The sequence below is a fragment of the Lacerta agilis genome, chromosome 6 (genome assembly GCF_009819535.1).
Source record: "Lacerta agilis isolate rLacAgi1 chromosome 6, rLacAgi1.pri, whole genome shotgun sequence".
NCBI lineage: Eukaryota > Metazoa > Chordata > Lepidosauria > Squamata > Lacertidae > Lacerta > Lacerta agilis.
Genome location: NC_046317.1, coordinates 90,792,501 through 90,811,910, shown reverse-complemented (window position 1 = coordinate 90,811,910; position 19,410 = coordinate 90,792,501). Strand labels below are relative to the sequence as shown.

The 19,410-nt window shown below is 48.5% G+C and overlaps 1 long non-coding RNA gene across 1 annotated transcript; it reads left to right on the top strand.

The window, feature by feature from the left end:
- Positions 1–1,238: 1,238 nt before the first annotated feature.
- Positions 1,239–13,658, top strand: LOC117047818. The gene is made up of 4 exons (XR_004426780.1): positions 1,239–1,327; positions 3,286–3,307; positions 10,395–10,437; positions 13,277–13,658. It is a non-coding gene; the product is annotated as an uncharacterized LOC117047818 (long non-coding RNA).
- The last annotated feature ends 5,752 nt before the right edge of the window (positions 13,659–19,410 follow it).

The window sequence follows — 19,410 nt, the reverse complement described above, 5'->3', positions numbered from 1 at the left end:
GTAACAAGAAATAATGAAAATTCCAACGAAGATTTCACCATTGTCATCCATAATGTTACCTGGGAGGATGCTGGTATTTATTACTGTGGGAAGGTAAAGTCACAATCCGGAATAGAAGACGTCTTGCTACATGGGGGTGGAACTGAGGTGGCTGTGACAGGTGAGTGGGGGGGAAACTAATGGAATTTCTTTCTTTTTTTTAAATTTCAAGTCCTAGTTGGTTTCATTGGCTTAGAGCCACCTTGGACTAGTGTGGTAGTCATGTCCAGCTACAGGTTTTTTTAAGTTCTCCAGGACTCCCCACCTCCCAATATAGTCCCTGCATCCCAGCAGTGGCCAAATTCATTCTCACCATATGCTTGGACAGGGGTGTTTAGTCTTTGGGGGCCAGGAATTTGGATAAAGTTCTGTGGACACCAGTCACAAAATGGCGGCCATGGCTCATGGCAAGATGGTGGTGGCATCTAAAAGAGCAGACAACGAAAGGACCCCCTTCAGCCACCACCATACTAAGTCACAGAGAGTGGCTCTTTGCCATTTCCCTCTATTTGGAACACATGATAATAATAATAATAATAATAATAATAATAATAATAATAATAATAATAATAATAATAATAATAATAATATTGGTGCCCCCAAGATATTTGGGAATTGGCTATGGAGGGCACCATGTTGGTGAGCCTCAGTGTAGCAAGAAAATACCGCATATACTTGAGTATAAGCCGACTTTTCCAGCACATTTTTTTATGCTGAAAAAGCCCCCAGAAGCGGTTTAGTCATGCTGGCTACATGACCCAGAAAAGCTGTCAGTCAAAAAACACCAGCTCCCTCAGCCTGAAAAGCGAGATGAGTGCCGCAACCCCAAAGTCACCGTTGATTGAGCTTAATCGTCCAGGGTTAACTCTAACCCTTGGTCCAAAAAACGGGGAAGGCTAGCCATTCCTTCCTTAAATCATAGAATCATAGAATGGTAGTTGGAAGGTACCCTCCAAGGGTCATCGAGTCCAACCCCCTGCAATGCAGGAATCTCAACTAAAGCGTCCATGACAGATGAACATCCAACCTCTGCTTAAAAGCCTCTGAGGAAGGAGAGTCCAAATGAAGGAGTTGTTCTTGTATTGGACTCTGCCACCCCACCCCACCATCAAGGAAGTTTGGTTTTCAATGTCAATTATTTTCTGGTCCTAACTTTCCATCTTATACCGCCACATTCATCTAGATTCGCCACCTGCCAACAACATCCCAGTGGTTGCTGGGGTGAGCTTCCTCCTCCTCGCTGTCTTGCTCCTCGTGGCAGTTTACATCTACGTAAAGAAGAGGAGAGGTGAGTTTGGCACCTTTGTTTGGAAGCAACTGGCCCCGCCTCTCCCTCGAGTCAGCGGAGCAGAATAAATCCTTCCCATATAGTCTCTGAGGGCCCTATATTTCCACCCCTCCCTGAATTTCTGAAAAATGCGGTGCCAAAATGTTGGGCCAGTCACTTCTGCTCAGACTAGTCAACCTTGTGGGATCAGGCTTGGGTCCCATCTGCACGATACATTTGAAGCAGAGTCATACCACTTTAAACAGCCAGGGTCCCCCCTGCAAAAGAATTCTGGGGACTGTGGTTTTTTTTATGGGTGCTGAGAGTTGTTTGGAGGCTCCTAGTCCCCTCGCAGAGCTGTAAAGCAGGGGTGGCCCAGCCCGTTTTATGGCAAACTCAGTGACTGCCCCGGGCAGCAAAAACCTTAGCTATGCCACTGACTGTAAGTATCTTATTATTCCTTCTTTTAATAATTTCAATGGGTGGGTGGGGGGAATGACAAGAAATTTTCTGCACCGGGTACCACCTGACCTTGCTACGCCACTGGTTTCACTGCGTGAAGCAAAATGGGAAGGTGCCGCGGCTCCTCTCCGCGAAACCGGCAAGATTGCGAGAGTTTCATGAAATCTCGACGGAAGCCGCTGTGACCTTTTGGGTTGCCATCCCATAGGATTTTGCAGCCCAAGGCATCTGTTTCTGTTTGCCTCATGGGTAGGCTGGCCCTGATTCTTAAATTGTTTTAACAAGCTACAATTCCCAGGATTCCTTGGGAGAAACCATGCCCATTTAAAGGGCTATGATACTGCTTTCAATGTATTGTTCAGATGCTGTTGTCATGCGATGCCCATCATGTGTTTAAATATGCCTGATTGATGCTCTGAGTTCTGAATACAGCGTGGTTTTATTCTGGTGTTTATTTTGGGGTGTTTGCTCTGAATTAAAAACGGAACACCAGCCTGCTTAGCCAGGTTGCTTTTATTCTGAAGAGAAGGAAAAACGTCGCCGTGTGGCCCTGATCCAGAACTTGCCTCAGATACGGTTTGTGGCCTAACTCTGAAAATCGCTCCCCTCCATGGCTGCTTCGAAAGTGCTAGGAACCCTTTTCGGGATTGTGGAGGAGAAAGGAAGTGATCGTTTTCAGCAGAAAATTGGTTCAGAGACCAGAGCCCACAATTGCTATTTCTCAAGAATAAGAAGCAGCCCAACAGACGGTGCTTATTGTAAACACAAAATTCACGCCACGTGCAGTTTGGCCTCGAGACTTGAGGTCCAACTCCTTGCTCATCCATGAATCTCCATGTATGTTTCCAAGCACAATTCAAAGTGTTGGTGCTGACCTTTAAAGCCCTAAACGGCCTCGGCCCAGTATACCTGAAGGAGCGTCTCCACCCACCATTGTTTGGCCCGGACACTGAGGTCCAGCGCTGAGGGCCTTCTGGTGGTTCCCTCACTGTGAGAAGCAAAGCTACAGGGAACCAGGCAGAGGGCCTTCTCGGTGGTGGCACCCGCCCTGTTGAACATCCTCCCATCAGATGTCAAAGAGAAAAACAGCTACCAGACTTTTAGAAGACATCTGAAGGCAGCCCTGTTTAGGGAGGCTTTTAATGTTTAATAGACTATTGCATTTTAATGTTCTGTTGGAAGCAGCCTGGAGTTGCTGGGGAAACCCAGCCAGATGGGCAGGGTATAAATAATAAATTATTATTATTATTATTATTATTATTATTATTATTATTATTATTATCATCATCATCTCACTGTGCAACCTTGAGCAAGCTGCTCTTTTCAGCCTGGCCTACCTCGCAGGGTGCTTGTGAGAATGACATGGCGTCTGAGAAGGGAAAGGCCAGAACTGCTAATCCCGGGATCCCTGGAAGAGCAGAGGCATGTAAATGTAGTAAAACTAATTAGCATTCAATGTTTGAAAGCCAATTTACTGTCTCTTCTCTTCTCTTCTCTTCTCCCGTGTGTGCATCTAGGCAGAAACCAAGATACCTCAAGGTCTGTATATATTTAAAAATGCAATTTCATTAACTTTTCCTAGTGTTTGGGGAGATGAGTGTTTAAGTCACAGCAATTTGGGCTAGTCACACTTCTTTGAAGTCTCTCGGCCCCACTCACCTCACAGAGCGTTTGTTGTGCGGGAGGAAGGGAAAGGAGAATGTGAGCCGCTTTGAGACTCCTTAGGGTAGTGATAAAGCGGGGTATCAAATCCAGACTCTTCTTCTTCTTCTTCTAACTGTATATTTTAACCAATGTCTTTAGCCCAATGTATCATTACCGATTTCAATTTCTCATTTCTCCAGGCTTAAGTTCAATTTGCCCCATTTCCAAATTGTTGCCATTTTTCTCCTCTTACCAAAAGCCCACACACATACACACAAACACACACACATAAAATGTACCATCAATTTCTGTTCCAGCCTATGTTCATTGCACGCAGCGTTGTTTCCGTTCTGCTTCCGTTCAGCTTCTGACAAAGACTACAGCACTAGTCTCCTTCTGTGCACTGCAGCAGAATTTTACATCTCAATACAAATTGGAGATGGGCGTCTTTGATTATGTTTTATTTGCAGGCTGAAAACAAAACAGCGAATACCAAGGGATTGATTTCCATTCCGGAAATGGGATGAATGAGTGAAAGGAAGCAAAAACCAAATTTCCCACTGTGGACATCCAAGTCCCTGGGGTGTGCTAGCATTAGCTGTTTGGATATGAAAACTTTGGCTCAAAATAAAGCACACAGCCTAGGACACAGGGGCATAGCTGTCAAGTTTTGGATTTGAAAATAAGGGATCAGCAGTCTCACCTATCCCGGGGACAGTCACATGTCAGTGGTGGGCGGAGCCAGAAGCAAAGGTGGGCGGAGCAGCAATGTAAACTCCAAGCGGCCTCGGGCTCGGAGCGGAGCAAAGAGGAGGGCAGCCATGTGCTCCGCGCGATGGAGCCCCATCGTCTTCTTGTCTGGTCCCATCAAAACAGGACAGGAAGCAGCAGCTACTCAAAGGCAGCCAGGCTCTGCCCACCAGCTAACCCTATTGGCCGGCTGAGGGGCTCGGCAGCAACGGATAGGGGCTGATACAAGGGGAGGAATACACCCCCCTGTAAGCACAGGAAACGGCTCCCACTTGCTTTGAGGGCTGAGGCTTTTCTCTCCAAGTAGGCGAGGTCTTCCCACCCAGTCCCTGGCCAGCAGGGGAGGAGCTGCTTCCATTAAAAACGGGATATTTAAGGGAAATAAAAAATAAGGGAGAGCAGCGGGAAACTGCTTGAAATATGGGAGAATCCCGGGGAAAACGGGATACTTGACAGCACTGCACAGGGGCCCCAAATTCTCTTCTGCTGAATCCTGCAGTTTGCGCAAACTTTCCATCAGTGCATAGTTTATTTCCCTTCTGTTTAAGCCAAACTCCACACAATGCAGGGGCCTCCTGGATGGATCGCTTGATACTTTAATTTGTGCTTTAAAGTAGCCGCAGGGGTTTCTGAAACTGAATGGAGCAGTGGAGCTAGAAAAGACGGAGAACTAAGCCCTCCCTCTCTCATGTCACCTTCCCCACCCTGAAAGCTGCTGCTATATTTGTATCCTGCCGCTGCCCCCCACTAATGGGGCTAGTTGCAGCTTAATGGGGGTATTTAAAAATGGGAAAGAGCACCTCTGCTGTGCCTATCAAACGTGGATGCTACTGCCTGCAAATTCTTTGAAAGCAAAAATACGAGCATTGGACGATGTGATCACAGATCTCTCTCCCATGCCACATGTAGCTTGGCTCTCAGTTATGAAGTACAGTGGTACCTCAGGTTACAGACGCTTCAGGTTACAGACGCTTCAGGTTACAGACTCCGCTAACCCAGAAATAACGCTTCAGGTTACATACTCCGCTAACCCAGAAATAACGCTTCAGGTTAAGAACTTTGCTTCAGGATAAGAACAGAAGCCAGAGAGTTCCAGAAAAACATCTACTTCTGCTTCATTGATTATGCAAAAGCATTTGACTGTGTCGACCACAGCAAACTATGGCAAGTTCTTAAAGAAATGGGAGTGCCGGATCACCTCATTTGCCTCCTGAGAAATCTCTATGTGGGACAAGAAGCTACAGTTAGAACTGGATATGGAACAACTGATTGGTTCAAAATTGGGAAAGGAGTACGACAAGGCTGTATATTGTCTCCCTGCTTATTTAACTTATATGCAGAATACATCATGCGAAAGGCTGGACTGGATGAATCCCTAACCGGAATTAAGATTGCCGGAAAAAATATCAACAACCTCAGATATGCTGATGATACTACCTTGATGGCAGAAAGTGAGGAAGAATTGAAGAACCTTTTAATGAGGGTGAAAGAAGAGAGCGCAAAATATGGTCTGAAGCTCAACATCAAAAAAACTAAGATCATGGCCACTGGTCCCATCACCTCCTGGCAAATAGAAGGGGAAGAAATGGAGGCAGTGAGAGATTTCACTTTCTTGGGTTCCATGATCTGCAGATGGTGACAGCAGTCACGAAATCAGAAGACGCCTGCTTCTTGGGAGAAAAGCAATGACAAACCTAGACAGCATCTTAAAAAGCAAAGACATCACCTTGCCGACAAAAGTCCGTATAGTTAAAGCTATGGTTTTCCCAGTAGTAATGTACGGAAGTGAGAGCTGGACCATAAAGAAGGCTGATCGCCGAAGAATTGATGCTTTTGAATTATGGTGCTGGAGGAGACTCTTGAGAGTCCCGTGGACTGCAAGAAGATCAAACCTATCCATTCTCAAAGAAATCAGCCCTGAGTACTCACCAGAAGGACAGATCCTGAAGTTGAGGCTCCAGTACTTTGGCCACCTCATGAGAAGAGAAGAATCCCTAGAAAAGACCCTGATGTTGGGAAAGATGGAGGGCACAAGGAGAAGGGGACGACAGAGGATGAGATGGTTGGACAGTGTTCTTGAAGCTACTAACATGAGTTTGGCCAAACTGCGAGAGGCAGTGAAGGATAGGGGTGTCTGGCGTGCTCTGGTCCATGGGGTCACGAAGAGTCGGACACGACTGAACGACTGAACAACAACAAGAACAGAAATCGTGCTCTGGCGGTGCGGCGGCAGCGGGAGGCCCCATTAGCTAAAGTGGTGCTTCAGGTTAAGAACAGTTTCAGGTTAAGAACGGACCTCCGGAACGAATTAAGTACGTAACCAGAGGTACCACTGTATGGGTAGAAAGCTATGCATAGGGTCTCTCCCCCCCCCCCCACGCACTTTGAACCCTGGATAATCACATGAACCCTAATCCCCTACCTAATGAATTGCTACTGCAATTCCACCATGTATTAATCACACACTTTCAAGCTTCTTACTACCACTAAAGTCTGGAAACCCCTTTTTTTTTTTTAAGAGAGAGGGTGGGATTAATCCTTACAATTCTGAATCTAGATTCAGATAGGCAGCCGTGTTGGTCTGACGCAGTCAAAATAAAAAAATAGTCCAGTATTACCTTAAAGGTAAAGGGACCCCTGACCATCAGGTCCAGTCGTGTCCGACTCTGGGGTTGCGGCGCTCATCTCGCTCTATAGACCGAGGGAGCCGGCGTTTGTCCGCAGGCAGCTTCCGGGTCGTGGCCAGCATGACAAAGCCACTTCTGGCGAACCAGAGCAGTGCACGGAAACACCGTTTACCTGACCGCTGGAGCGGTACCTATTTATTTACTTGCACTTTGACATGCTTTCGAACTGCTAGGTGGGCAGGAGCTGGGACTGAGCAACAGGAGCTCACCCCGTCGCAGGGATTCAAACCGCCGACCTTCTGATCAGCAAGCCCTAGACTCTGTGGTTTAACCCACAGCACCACCTGGGTCCCTTAGAGGCCACTTGGGTCCCTTAGAGTAGTACCTTAGAGGCCAACTAAGTTTGTTCTGGGTATAAGCTTTCGTGTGCATCTGAAGAAGTGTGCATGCACACGAAAGCTTATACCGGGAACAAACTTAGCCAACCTAGCAGTTTGAAAGCACATCAAATTGCAAGTAGATAAATAGGTGGGAATATACTGGTAAACAGCGTTTCCGTGCGCTGCTCTGGTTCGCCAGAAGCGGCTTAGTCATTACCTGGAAGCTGTACGCCAGTTCCCTCGGCCAGTAACGCGAGATGAGCGCCACAACCCCAGAGTCATCCGCGACTGGACCTAATGGTCAGGGGTCCCTTTACCTTTACGGTGCCACTGGACTATTTTTTAATTCTGAATCTGAGCAGGATTGTTGGCTATGCAGAGAGCCCTGACCATGCAATAACAGAACAGTTTTTCTATTATGTGCCTATGTTAAAACGTTTAGCTTGTCTCATGCCAAGCTCCATTGATGGCAAGGCTCCACAATAAGCAGCTTCTAAAATTACAAATTGGATGGGTAAACATGCTATTAGGAGTTTGTGGGTGTCATGAATTGTGTGTTTTTTTTTGAGGGGGAGGGGGGAGTAGGCTGTATGCAAGACTGTTCTAATTCCTGGATTCAGCATGGATTCAATTGCTGGAATATCCAGGCCAGCCAGAGTGATGAGCCATTAAGAGAGCAAAAGGAAAAGTAATGGGCCAATAAGAGAACAAAGGAAAGGGGGCTCTGTGCCAGAAGACAAATGGGTGGGGCCCCTCCTCCAGTTCCTAGCAGGACAAAGCAGGAGTTTGAGAACAGTGTGTGCTGTTATGTTATGTGAGTGAGAAACTGGGGGGGGGGAGTAGCAAGTAGAGGGTCGGAGAGCAACGGCTGATTTCTGCTTGAAGCCAAGGCTGCAATTATGGGGAAAGTAATGCTCTTTTGGGGTATTGATGCTGTGAAACCCTCGACTGCAAGCCCAGGTTATATATATACAGTGGAACCTCAGTTTTTGAGCGTCTCGGAAGCCGAACGTTTCGGAACCTGAATGCCGAAAACCCGGAAAAGAATGCTTCCATTTTTGAATGCGCTTCGGAAGTCAAACGCCTCTGCGGCGTGTTTTTCCATTTTCTCAATGGAAATTGCCAACAGCCCTTTGTGCCTCGGTTTTCAGATGTTTCAGAAGTCAAACGGTCTTCCGGAACGGATTAAGTTCAAAAACCGAGGTTCCACTGTATATGTAAGTAAATGATATATCATAAAGACTCCACGGTCTCCGCTGTGCCTCATTCCGAGGAACTCCTGGACTCATGCACCACTGAGAGATTGGGGTGGCATGCAACAAATCCAAATTTTAAGAGCGCTCTCTCTCTCTCTCTCTCCCTCTCTCTCTCTCTCTCTCTCTCATGTACACACATTTTTCCAATTAGCCCCAAACTAGACACTTTAAAAGGTTCGAAAGCGCTTTGAAAAATGCAAATGCCTTAAGGCTTAATAAATCTAAGCCCAAGTGCCTATTAAGAGGCAGCAATGGAGAAATCAAATAGAGTCATGTCCACTACGTTAATAATGGATAAAATGCAGCTCATTTGCCTCCATTATCTTCATTGCGTAAAACTCCAGGCTATAATTCTAGCGGACTGTTTAGTGTGTTTGAGGTTTATTTAAAAGTCAACTCTGACACCGGCTTCACTAAGTGAAAGATGACAGCTCCCACCCCATTGGTTTATTTTTATTTTTTTGCTTTGCTATGCTCATTTCACAGAATCCCACGTGGATCTTGTCCGCAGATATACAAGTTGAGTTCCAGAGTTTAGGAAGCAAGGTCTCCCTGCCCTCCTAGAGGTGGAGATATATTGCAACGGAGGGTCCTCAAACGACTCTGACATTTCAGACAGGCGTGGCAAACCACCAGTGCCCATTTTCCCTCCATGTGGCATTCCCCCCCCCTTGGTGGCAGCAGCAGGATCTGTGGCAGGCAACCAGAGCCGTCTTTCCCATAGGTCTTAGTGGTGCATCGCGCCAGGGTGCCGGCCTCTCAGGGGCGCCCCAGCAAGTGAGGGAACTGCACTGTTTCACTGGCGGCCTCCCCTTTCCCTGCACGCCCGCCAGCTGCACCCCACCAACCATAAGGCTGGTGGACGTGCAGCTTCCCTCCCAAGCCTCTGCAGGGATTGCTCTCCTCCCGAGGAGGCTTGGGAGGGAAGCTGCCCTCTCCTCCCACAAAGGCTTGGGAGGGGTGCAACTTCACTTCCAAGCCTCTGCGGGGATCGCTCTCCTGCAACGGCATGGGGGAGAGTTGCACCCCTCTCCCAGGATGGCTGGCAGTGTGCAGCTACGGCCACCCCAACACTATCCGTGGTAATTTGGGGGGTGCTGGGTGGATATTTGCACCCCGGCGCCGCATCTGCTAAAGATGGCCCTGCAGGCAACATTGCAGCTGGGTGGAAGGGATGGCAGAGGGCAGTCGTGTCATCTCTGCTCTGCAGGTATGCCCACCTGGGCTAAGTGCAGAGGTTCAAAGGATGGGGAGGAAAACACCTGCTGCTATGCCACACCTGAATATAAGGAGAGCCTCGCTGCTACGTCAGGTCAGTGGCCCATCTGGTCCAGCATCCTGTTCTCACAGTGGCCAACCAGATGCCCCAACAGGAAAACCAGCCAGCAGGACCTGAGGCCTTGCCTCTCCTGTGCTTTCCAGCGATGGCTTTTCAGAGTCATGGTAGTGAAGGGGGAACATAGCTGTCATGGCTAGCATGGAGCAGCTGAAGCAGCAATTTGGCCTGTACACTATTCTGCCCCCTCTCATGTTGCCTCAACCCATAGCCTCCTCTTTCTTTTATATCTACCGTATTCCTGCATTGCAGGGGGTTGGACTAGATGACCCTTGGGTCCCTCCCAGCTCTAAAGTTCTATGATTCTAACACTCCGTTTTCTACCTTTAATTTCTAGTAAGAGCCTGGCTGTTCTTTCCAACAGCTCCCTCTCCAGTGAATTTCTCCCCCAACTTGGATCTCTGGTTCATCAGAAAGCATTCAAAGAAGTTCATAAAAAGTGGAGCATCTTTCTGTATCATTTCCGGATGCTTTGGGGTGCTCAAATGTTGGGTTTTGCGGGCAGAGAAAGCTGGTGGGGTTTGTGGAAAAGGATATACAACCTGTATAGCAAGAGCCCTTGTTATTGCAAAAAATGGAAGAGGGTATATAATCAAGAATTCCCCTTGCTGATGATTTTTGCTCCCTCCCCAGGCCTGAAGCTCCCACACGAGAGAACACAAGACTTCCTAAACAGGTATGAAGAATAATATTGCTATGCACTCTCCTCCCCCTTCCGCAAAGACCAGGAAGTCACTGGGACAGCTTATTCAGGATGAGTTCCCTTGGGAGGAAAGAAGCCTGAAAACATTGATGTGTTGGCGTAATGTCAGTTTATTTGCAAACTGCAAGATGAGAAGGAGGGGGAAAGGCAATGTTTTATTTGAATAAGCATCAGTGTACCCAAAAGCAAATAGAAGGTCCCTGGAACTTTTTCTTATCCCCAGGGTTTATTGCCTGTGGGTTGCAAAAACTCCTAGCATCCATCTCCCCCCCCCCTCAGCTAAGTTCAAACTGTCAGGCTGTGTCCTTGAGCAGGTGGGGGGGGGGTGTCGTATGGCACCCACCCCAGGGGCTCTGAGAAGCCTCCAGCTCTCACAGACCCATAAGCAAGCCCCCTGAGTTACTGAATTATACACAAGGCCCATTGCATATTCTGAAGAAGCAATGGAGGCCCCACAGACATGTTGGATAGCTCGGTTGGTTAGAGCATGATGCTGATAACGCCAAGGTTGCAAGTTCAATCCCCGTATGGGACAGCTGCATACAGCGGTAGCTCGGGTTGTGGACGCAATCCATTCCGGGGTGCCGTTATTTGCACCCTGAGAAGTCCATAACCTGAGCGGCAATGTTGCACATGCTCGGAAGCGCAATATCACGCTTCTGCACATGTGCACATAGAGAAACCCGGAAATAAACACTTTCGGGTTTTCTGCGTTCGTAACACAAAAAATGCAACTCGCAGCTATCGTAACCCAAGGTATGACTGTATTCCTGCATTGCAGGGGGTTGGACTGGATGGCCCTTGGGGTCCCTTCCAACTCTACAATTCTATGATTCTATGTTGTTTGCTTGGGGGTGGGGGGAAGAACTGATGCAACTTTATGAATGTCTCATTTGTTTAGACGTCTCTTCCCTCCCAGCTGGGCAGCGAGATCCATTGGCTGCCGTCTGCAAGCTTCATTCACAAGTCCCTGGAGCAGCTCAGGGGTTACAACACAGGGGTCTGGCTCCCGGTAGTAACAGCTTCATATGAATGCAACCATAGGTCTTCTTTAAAGCACACCTTCACCACTGAAACAGTCTTGTCCAGGGGTGTCTTACCCACAGAGGCTAGTGGCGCGGGGCGCCAGGGAAGAGGCGGAGACTGGATGCAGCACCTCCCAGCATGAGCTCGCCACCCTTGCCCGCCTCTGCCATACTGCGCCGAAGCAGGGCTGCGCGGGCCCGGAGCTTCCATCTGCCATGGCCACCGCGACACGAAGCGGTCAGTTGAGCTGGGAGGTGCCGCGTCTAGCCTCCGTCTCTTCCCTGCCGGAGGAGCTGCCCTCCAGCCGCTCCCTGCCTTCTCCAGCCCCGCCAGCAGCACTGTCATCCCTAAAAAAAGGTAGACAACTCTGGGAAACAGGGGGCAGGGCCAGAGCCGTCTTAAGGGGATCTGCCGCCCTGGCGCGGCTATCCCTCCGGCGCCCCCGCCATGCCGCCTCTCTGCTGCCTCCCTCCCGCGCTTGCCGCCCCTTGGGAGGGGGGTGGGCGAGCGGGGGATGAGGGGCGTGGCGCTGGAGCGGCGCGGGGCTCTGCGCGCCCTTCCAGCGCTTTCGGGACGAGAGGCGAGGGCGGCCGGCTCGCGCTTCCGCGCGCATCCAGATGGCGCGGCGCAGCCGGGCGGCGCGGCTGGGCAGCTTGTGCTCCATTGGGTGGGCGGCCGGCTGCGCGCGGGAGCGCGAGCCGGCCGCCCTCGCCTCCCGTCCCGGAAGCGCTGGAAGGGCGCGCAGAGCTGTGCTCCTGTGCTCTGCTGGGCAGCCAGAGGGCGTGGCGTGGCCGGCCAGCTCCCTTGCCGGGAGTCAGAGGGCGCTGCCGGCAGGCGCTGCCAGCGGGGCTGGAGGACGGAGGCGCCCTCCAGGCCATTGCGCCCTGGCGCGCCGCGCCACCAGCCCCAATGGATGAGACGGCTCTGGGCAGGGCGGAGGGAGCTTTGCACCACGGCGCCAGATATGCTTAAGGTGGCCCTGGTCTTGGCTTTCCCCAAAGAATCCTTGGAACTGCAGTTTGTTTCGAGTGCCGGGAATAGTGGCTCTGTGAAGAGTCTAACAACCATTGGCACCTTAAAAAAATTATAGTTCCCAGAATTCTTTAGAGGAAGTGTTAAAGTGGTGAAAAGATGCTTCAAAGGCATGGTGTGGATGTGACCTTAGCTTAACTGGGGCTGCGTGCTCAGGAATTCTGAAATCCTGCTCAGGGCCGTCTTAGAGGGATCAGCCGCCATGGCGCAGCGATCCCTCGGCGCCCCCGGCCTGCCGCCTCTCCGCCCGCCTCCCTCCTGCGCTGGCCGCCCCTCGGGAGGGGGGTGGGCGAGCGGGGGATGAGGGGTGTGGCGTTGGAGCGGGCGCTCTCGCGCCGGTGGGCGGGGGATGAGGGGCGGGCGGGCGGGCTGCAAGCTGGCCGCCCTGGCCTCCCGGAGCCCCAGCTGGAGTGCTGGAAGGGCGCGCAAAGCCCCTATGGATGAGACGGCCCTGATCCTGCTGCAAGAAAAGCTGCATATTTCTTATTTTATCTGATTTTAAATAACTTATTCTATCACGTTCTTATGATTTTAAAAGACCTGTTGCAGAACATCCATGTTTAGCAATTCCTAAACGATCTACAATCTTAAGGGCTAGAAAAACCATCCTTTAAAAAAGAAGAAGCCAGAATTTTTAGGAAGCCTCACCCAGGATTTCATCCTGCTCTTGGAGAGAACTGCAAAATAAGCTGTCCTGCCTCAAATGTCCTGAAGAGAAGAAATCACACTTTTCTTTTTTCCCCTTTTCATCCAGGGTGTTGTCAATAAAGAGATTGTCTATGTAGACCTGAAGTATCCCAGCGGCCTGCAAAGACCTAAGCAAAGGAAGACAGAGGAGCATTCAGAATACGCCACTGTCCGGGTAGCTTAATCTGCGGCTGCATGAGGAACACTTTCCTGCCTGGACTCAAAAACCACCGACCAGAGATGAAACTCCATCAAACCGACCCTACCACGCAATTTAAAGAGTCTGGGTGTGCTGCATGAATTCTGGCTCAGAGAGGCTATTTGATCCAGCTGTTTTTGCAAGAAGTTTGAAAGGAAAGGCTGTTTCTTTTTTCATTTGTGCAGGGAGACTAGAGGCCGGCATCACTCTCCGGACATTGCACAGCTCAGGGACACTGGAAATGAATTTATACTGAGTCAGTCCACTGGTCCATTTAGCTCAGTAGTGTCCACACTGACTGGCAGCAGCAGCTCTCCAGGATTTCAGACGGAGCCAACTGGAGATGCGATGGGGAATTGAACCAGGGTCCTTCTGAAAAGCGGATACTCTCTACCACGAAGCTAAAACTCTTCCACCCTTGCTGAGGGAGAGCAGAGCAGCCCATTGGATTATTCTTAACCAAAAAACAGAGCATTGCAACTAAACCCACTAGGCTTGGCCCATCCATTAATAGATAACTAATTTGATTACCAGGCAAGCAAAGACACGGGTGTGCTGGGGGTTGTTTCCCTAGGAGGCTGATGGAGAGACACGTGTTTTTCTGATGCACACAGGAAGACGCATCTCTGCAGAGACCAAGGGAAGGCGAAGCAAAGGAAATTTTGGATTCTTTTCTCTTTCGCAGCAGCAACCGTCTAAACTCCCCGCTCCGCCTCCCTTTAATATACTGGCAAATGTTTCCTGCAGAACAGGATCCATTTCAAATACACCAACAACGCTGCCTTCTGAGTGGCAGGCCGGCAGCAAAAGAGGGAGCCGGGCGCGCTGGTCGGATTGAGCTTGCGGCGCTGTTGCAAGAGCCATTTAAATAAAGCAACAACAACAACAACATCTTTTTGTTTCGTCAAAACAAAATCGAAAATTCTTTCTAGTAGCACCTTAGAGACCAACTGAGTTTGTTCCTGGTATGAGCTTTCGTGTGCATGCACACTTCTTCAGATACACTGAAACAGAAGTCACCAGATCCTTAAATATAGTGGGGGAGTGGGGAGGGGTATTACTCAGAAGGGTGGTGGGAATGGGTGATAGGCTGATAAGTGTGGAAAACCTGTTGACGACTCTAAACGGCTGCAGTTAGTCTTGCAGGGAAATGCAAGGGGTGAGATGGCTAAAGATGGCTTTGTTTCGTGTGACACTTGCAATCCCAGGTCAGCCGCGGCTTCCTTAGCCTTCGAGCGACCCCTGCCGTTCAGAGCGCGCAATCTCCGGCTCCTCAGCTATCCTCCTGCTTGCGTTCAGGGGCGGTGGCTTCTTCGCATCTTAAGCGCCTTAAAACAGTCTCCAGATAACACGGCCTTCCTTGCAAGCTGCTTCCCCACCCCCGGAGCTTCTCCTCGCACCCCAAGCGGCCCGGACCCCCCTCCGTTTGCGACTTGCTTCGCGTTTAGGGCAGCAGGTGGCGAGGGAGGGCTGCGCGCTTTTAAGTTTGCGAAAGGGAAGGGTCCCCAAAGGTCATCTGCTCCACCCCCCGACCCCTGCCGAAAAGGCAGAGCCACACAGGGAGCTGCCTTATACCGAGTCAGGCCTTTGGTCTATTCAAACCCTGACTGGCAGCTGCTGTCCAGAGTTTCAGGCACGAGTCTCGCCTAGCCCTACCCGGAGATGCCCAGGGCGCGGTTCGTGGTTCCCAGTTCCTTATTTGCGCACAACGCAGACGCGCTTGTAGAGCAGAGTTTCCCAATTGGCACGCGTTCCCCAGAGGGTACACGAAAGGGTTTCAAAGGGTACACGGCAGAATAATAATAATAATAATAATCATCATCATCATCATCATCATCATCATACTGCAACTTTTATTTTACTAATTTATATTAATCAATTTACGTCTATATAAAATAGCGCTATTAAAGGTACTCCCAAATTATCTTTGCCTGAGAAGGGGTGCATTGGCAGCCCTGTTTAGGGAAGTTTTTAATGTTTGATTGTGTTTTTAATATTCTGTTGGGAGCCGCCCAGAGGCGCTGGGAAAACCCAGCCAGATGGGTGGGGTATGAATATATTATTATTATTCTTATTAGTAGTAGTAAGACCAAACTCTCCAAAGACAGGAGCAGACTTTGATAAGATGGTGCCCTGGGAGAGGAGGGGAATGGCGTGCACCCCCCATATTTCTTTTTTTCACAATAATTTCTCAGTAAAGGTAAAGGTTAGGTCCAGTCGCGGACGACTGGGGTTGCGGCGCTCATTTCACTTTATTGGACGAGGGAGCCGGCGTTTGTCCGCAGGCAGTTTTTCCAGGTCATGTGGCCAGCATGACTAAGCCGCTTCTGGCGAAACCAGAGCAGCGCACGGAAACGTCGTTTACCTTCCTGCCGGAGCAGTACCTATTTATCTACTTGCACTTTGATATGCTTTCGAACTGCTAGATTGGCAGGAGGTGGGACCGAGCAACAGAAGCACACCCCCATCACGGGGATTCCAACCGCCAACCTTCTGATTGGCAAGCCCTAGGCTCTGTGGTTTAACCCACAGCGCCACCCGCGTCCCTAATTTCTCAGTAGGTACTCATATAAATATAGGGGTTTTTATTTTTTATTTTTTTGATGTTGATGAAGAGCCCCCTTGGCTTGGTGTCCTGCGCAGGGGAATTTCCTGCACCAGCCTAAATCAGGCGCTGCAAAAAGGGGTACACAATTATTATAAGTTTGGGAAACACTGTTTGAGGGCACTCTCCAATTTACTTGGATGATTTGTGCTTTCCCAGAGCAATTTGGGGGGCATCCCCAGTGACATATTTTTTTTTGGAACAAAATCAAAAATCAAAAAATTCCTTCCAGTAGCACCTTAGAGACCAACTAAGTTTGTTCTTGGTATGTGCTTTCGTGTGCATGCACACTTCTTCAGATACACTGAAACAGAATTCACCAGACCCTTATGTACAGTGAGAGAGTGGGGAGGGGTATTACTCAGAAGGGTGGTGGGAATGGGTGATCAGCTGATAGGTGTGGAAAACCTGTTGACGACTCTTAACGGCTGCAATTAGTCTTGCAGGGAAAGGCAAGGGGTGAGATGGCTAAAGATAGCTTTGTCGTGTATAATGAGATAAGAATCCAATGTCTTTGTTCAGACCAGGTCTCTCCATGGTTTTAAGTTTGGTGATTAGTTGCAATTCAGCCACTTCTCTTTCCAGTCTATTTCTTAAATTCCTTTGTATTAAGACAGCTACTTTGAGATCTTTTATAGAATGTCCTGGGAGATTGAAGTGTTCTCCTGGTTTCTCTGTCTTGTTTTTTTTTGGGGGGGGGGTGTTACAATGTTGTCATGCATTTATGAACATTTTGCAAACATTGCGACATCATTCCACTTTGATCTTCAGAACTGGCACTCCTATAGGTGCTGCATAATACTGCACCTGTCCCACATTTGTAATAAATCCACATTTTGGTGCGGCAGCAGCACCTGCACTTTGGAACATCCTGCCTCGTGATCTCAGGCAGCTGCCCTCAGTATACCCTTTTGAGCGCTGCCAAAAACCATTTTGTTCAGATAAGCCTAGCCGGATAACTAGAATTTATTCAGTTTATTGCTGACTTTGAATATTTGAATGTTTCAAATTGTTGTTAATTGGTATTTATTATAGATAGATTGACACACACACACACACACACACACACACACACACGTTTGGTATTTTACTAACCAAGCAGTGAATAAATATGAATTTTTTTTAAAAAAATTAAAAGATGATTTTGCTTGAATCGCATTATTGTTGAGATCAAAGGTGGGAGAGTCAAGCCTCCACTTAAAGACCTCCAAAGAAGGAGACTCCACCACACTCCTTGACAGTGGAATTTGCTGCCAAGGAGTGTGGTGGAGTCTCCTTCTTTGGAGGTCTTTAAGCGGAGGCTTGACAGCCATCTGTCAGGAATGAATTGATGGTGTTTCCTGCTTGGCAGGGGGTTGGACTGGATGGCCCTGGTGGTCTCTTCCAACTCTAGGATTCTAAAAGAACTTAAGAAGAGTCTGCTGTTCTCGCGGTGGCCTGTGGGAAACCTGCAAGCAGGATCCGAGTGAAAGAGCTCCCCGTGTTTCCCAGGAACTGGGATTCAGAAGAATACCTGCCTCTGACTCTGGAGTCAAAACAAAGACATCATGGCTAATAGCAATCTATAGCCTTCTCCTCCAATGAATTTGTGCAATCCTCTTTCAAGGCTGTTTGGGTTGGTGGCCATCACTGCCTCATGTGGAAGTGAGTTCCACAGTTTAACTGTGCATTGTGTGAATGAGGATTTTCTTCTCTGTCCTCTGTCTTCCAGCATCAGCTGCTTCATTGGATGTCCATGAGATACATTCAATTCCTTCCAGTAGCACCTTAGAGACCAACTAAGTTTGTTGTTGTTTTTTTAAAAAATTTTATTCAGTTTCAACAAATAATAAAAAAGGATTACAACATACTTACATTAACGGAGTTAATATACCTCATCACAATTTATGACACAAATAAAAATTTAACTTTCCTAACCTTCCTCACAGGTTTACATGGCTTCCTCAAATCCCTCTTTGTTGAATTTCATTATATTACATCTTTAGCAGTTTTCCAACTTCATTATTAAGCTTTAAAAATCCTCGAAATTAACCTTCTTTTTAACATCATCTAATTTTTATTGCCCTAATTTCCAATTTTACTATTTTCATTTTAAACCTTAGCCTCCATTTACTTCCAAAATCTTTCCAATTTTCAAATATTACAATTTTTTTAAAGTATACTTTAAATTTACTCCAATCTTCCTCCACCGTCTCCTCCTTCTGTTCTCGGACCCATCCAGTCATTTCGGCTAGTTCCATATAGTCCAACATCTTCATTTGCCATTCTTCTATCGTTGGAATGTCCTGTGTTTTCCAGTTTTTGGCAAGCAATAGTCTTGCAACTGTCATAGCATACAGAAAGAATCTTCTATCTTTTGGGGGCAGATCAGCCAAAGGCCTCGTGTACAATGAAGGCGCCAGGCAAATTTCCCTGGGGAGAGCATTCCACAGATGGGGAGCCACCGCAGAGAAGGCCCTGCGCTCGTGTTGCCACCCTCCAGACCTCTCAAGGAGGAGACACACAAAGAAGGGCCTCAGAAGATGTTCTCAGGGTCCAGGTAGGTTCATATGGAAAGAGGCGTTATGAGAGAGGGAGAAAAGTTCCCCCCTGTCCACTTTCTCCATGCCGTGAATAGTTTTAAAAACTGCCATCTTCTACCTGCCTTTTCTGTAAACCAAAAAGTGCAAAAAGCTGCATCCTTTCTCCCTGCATATATTCGAGTGTTCCACTGATCACCGAAGAATTGATGCTTTTGAATTCTGGTACTGGAGGGGACTCTTGAGAGTCCCATGGACTGCAAGAAGATCAAACCTATCCATCCTCAAAGAAATCAGCCCTGAGTGCTCACTGGAAGGACAGAACCTGAAGCTGAGGCTCCAATACTTTGGCCACCTCATGAGAAGAGAAGACTCCCTGGAAAAGACCCTGATGTTGGGAAAGATGGAGGGCACAAGGAGAAGGGGACAACAGACGACGAGATGCTTGGACAGTGTTCTCGAAGCTACCAAAATGAGTCTGACCAATCTGCGGGAGGCGGTGGAAGACAGGAGTGAATGGCGTGCTCTGGTCCATGGGGTCACAAAGAGTCGGACACGACTGAACGACTGAACAACAACAACATGCCATCTCCTACTCGCCTTTTCTCTAAACCAAAAAGTCCAAAAAGCTGCATCCTTTCTCCGTGCATATATACACGAGTGTTCCAGTGATTATTTGGGGCTTCAGGGCCTACTAACCTAAATTGGAGTCCGGGGATACACAAACTTTCATTTTTCAGTGCTTTGGAATCTTGAGCGAAGAAGGAACTGGGAGCTAGCAACCAACTTCAGCACCATGAGATGCTGGGGTTTGAAACAGAGATTTTTCTCAAGCAAAGCAGATGCTGCTCCACTGAGCCCCAGCCCATGCAACATGC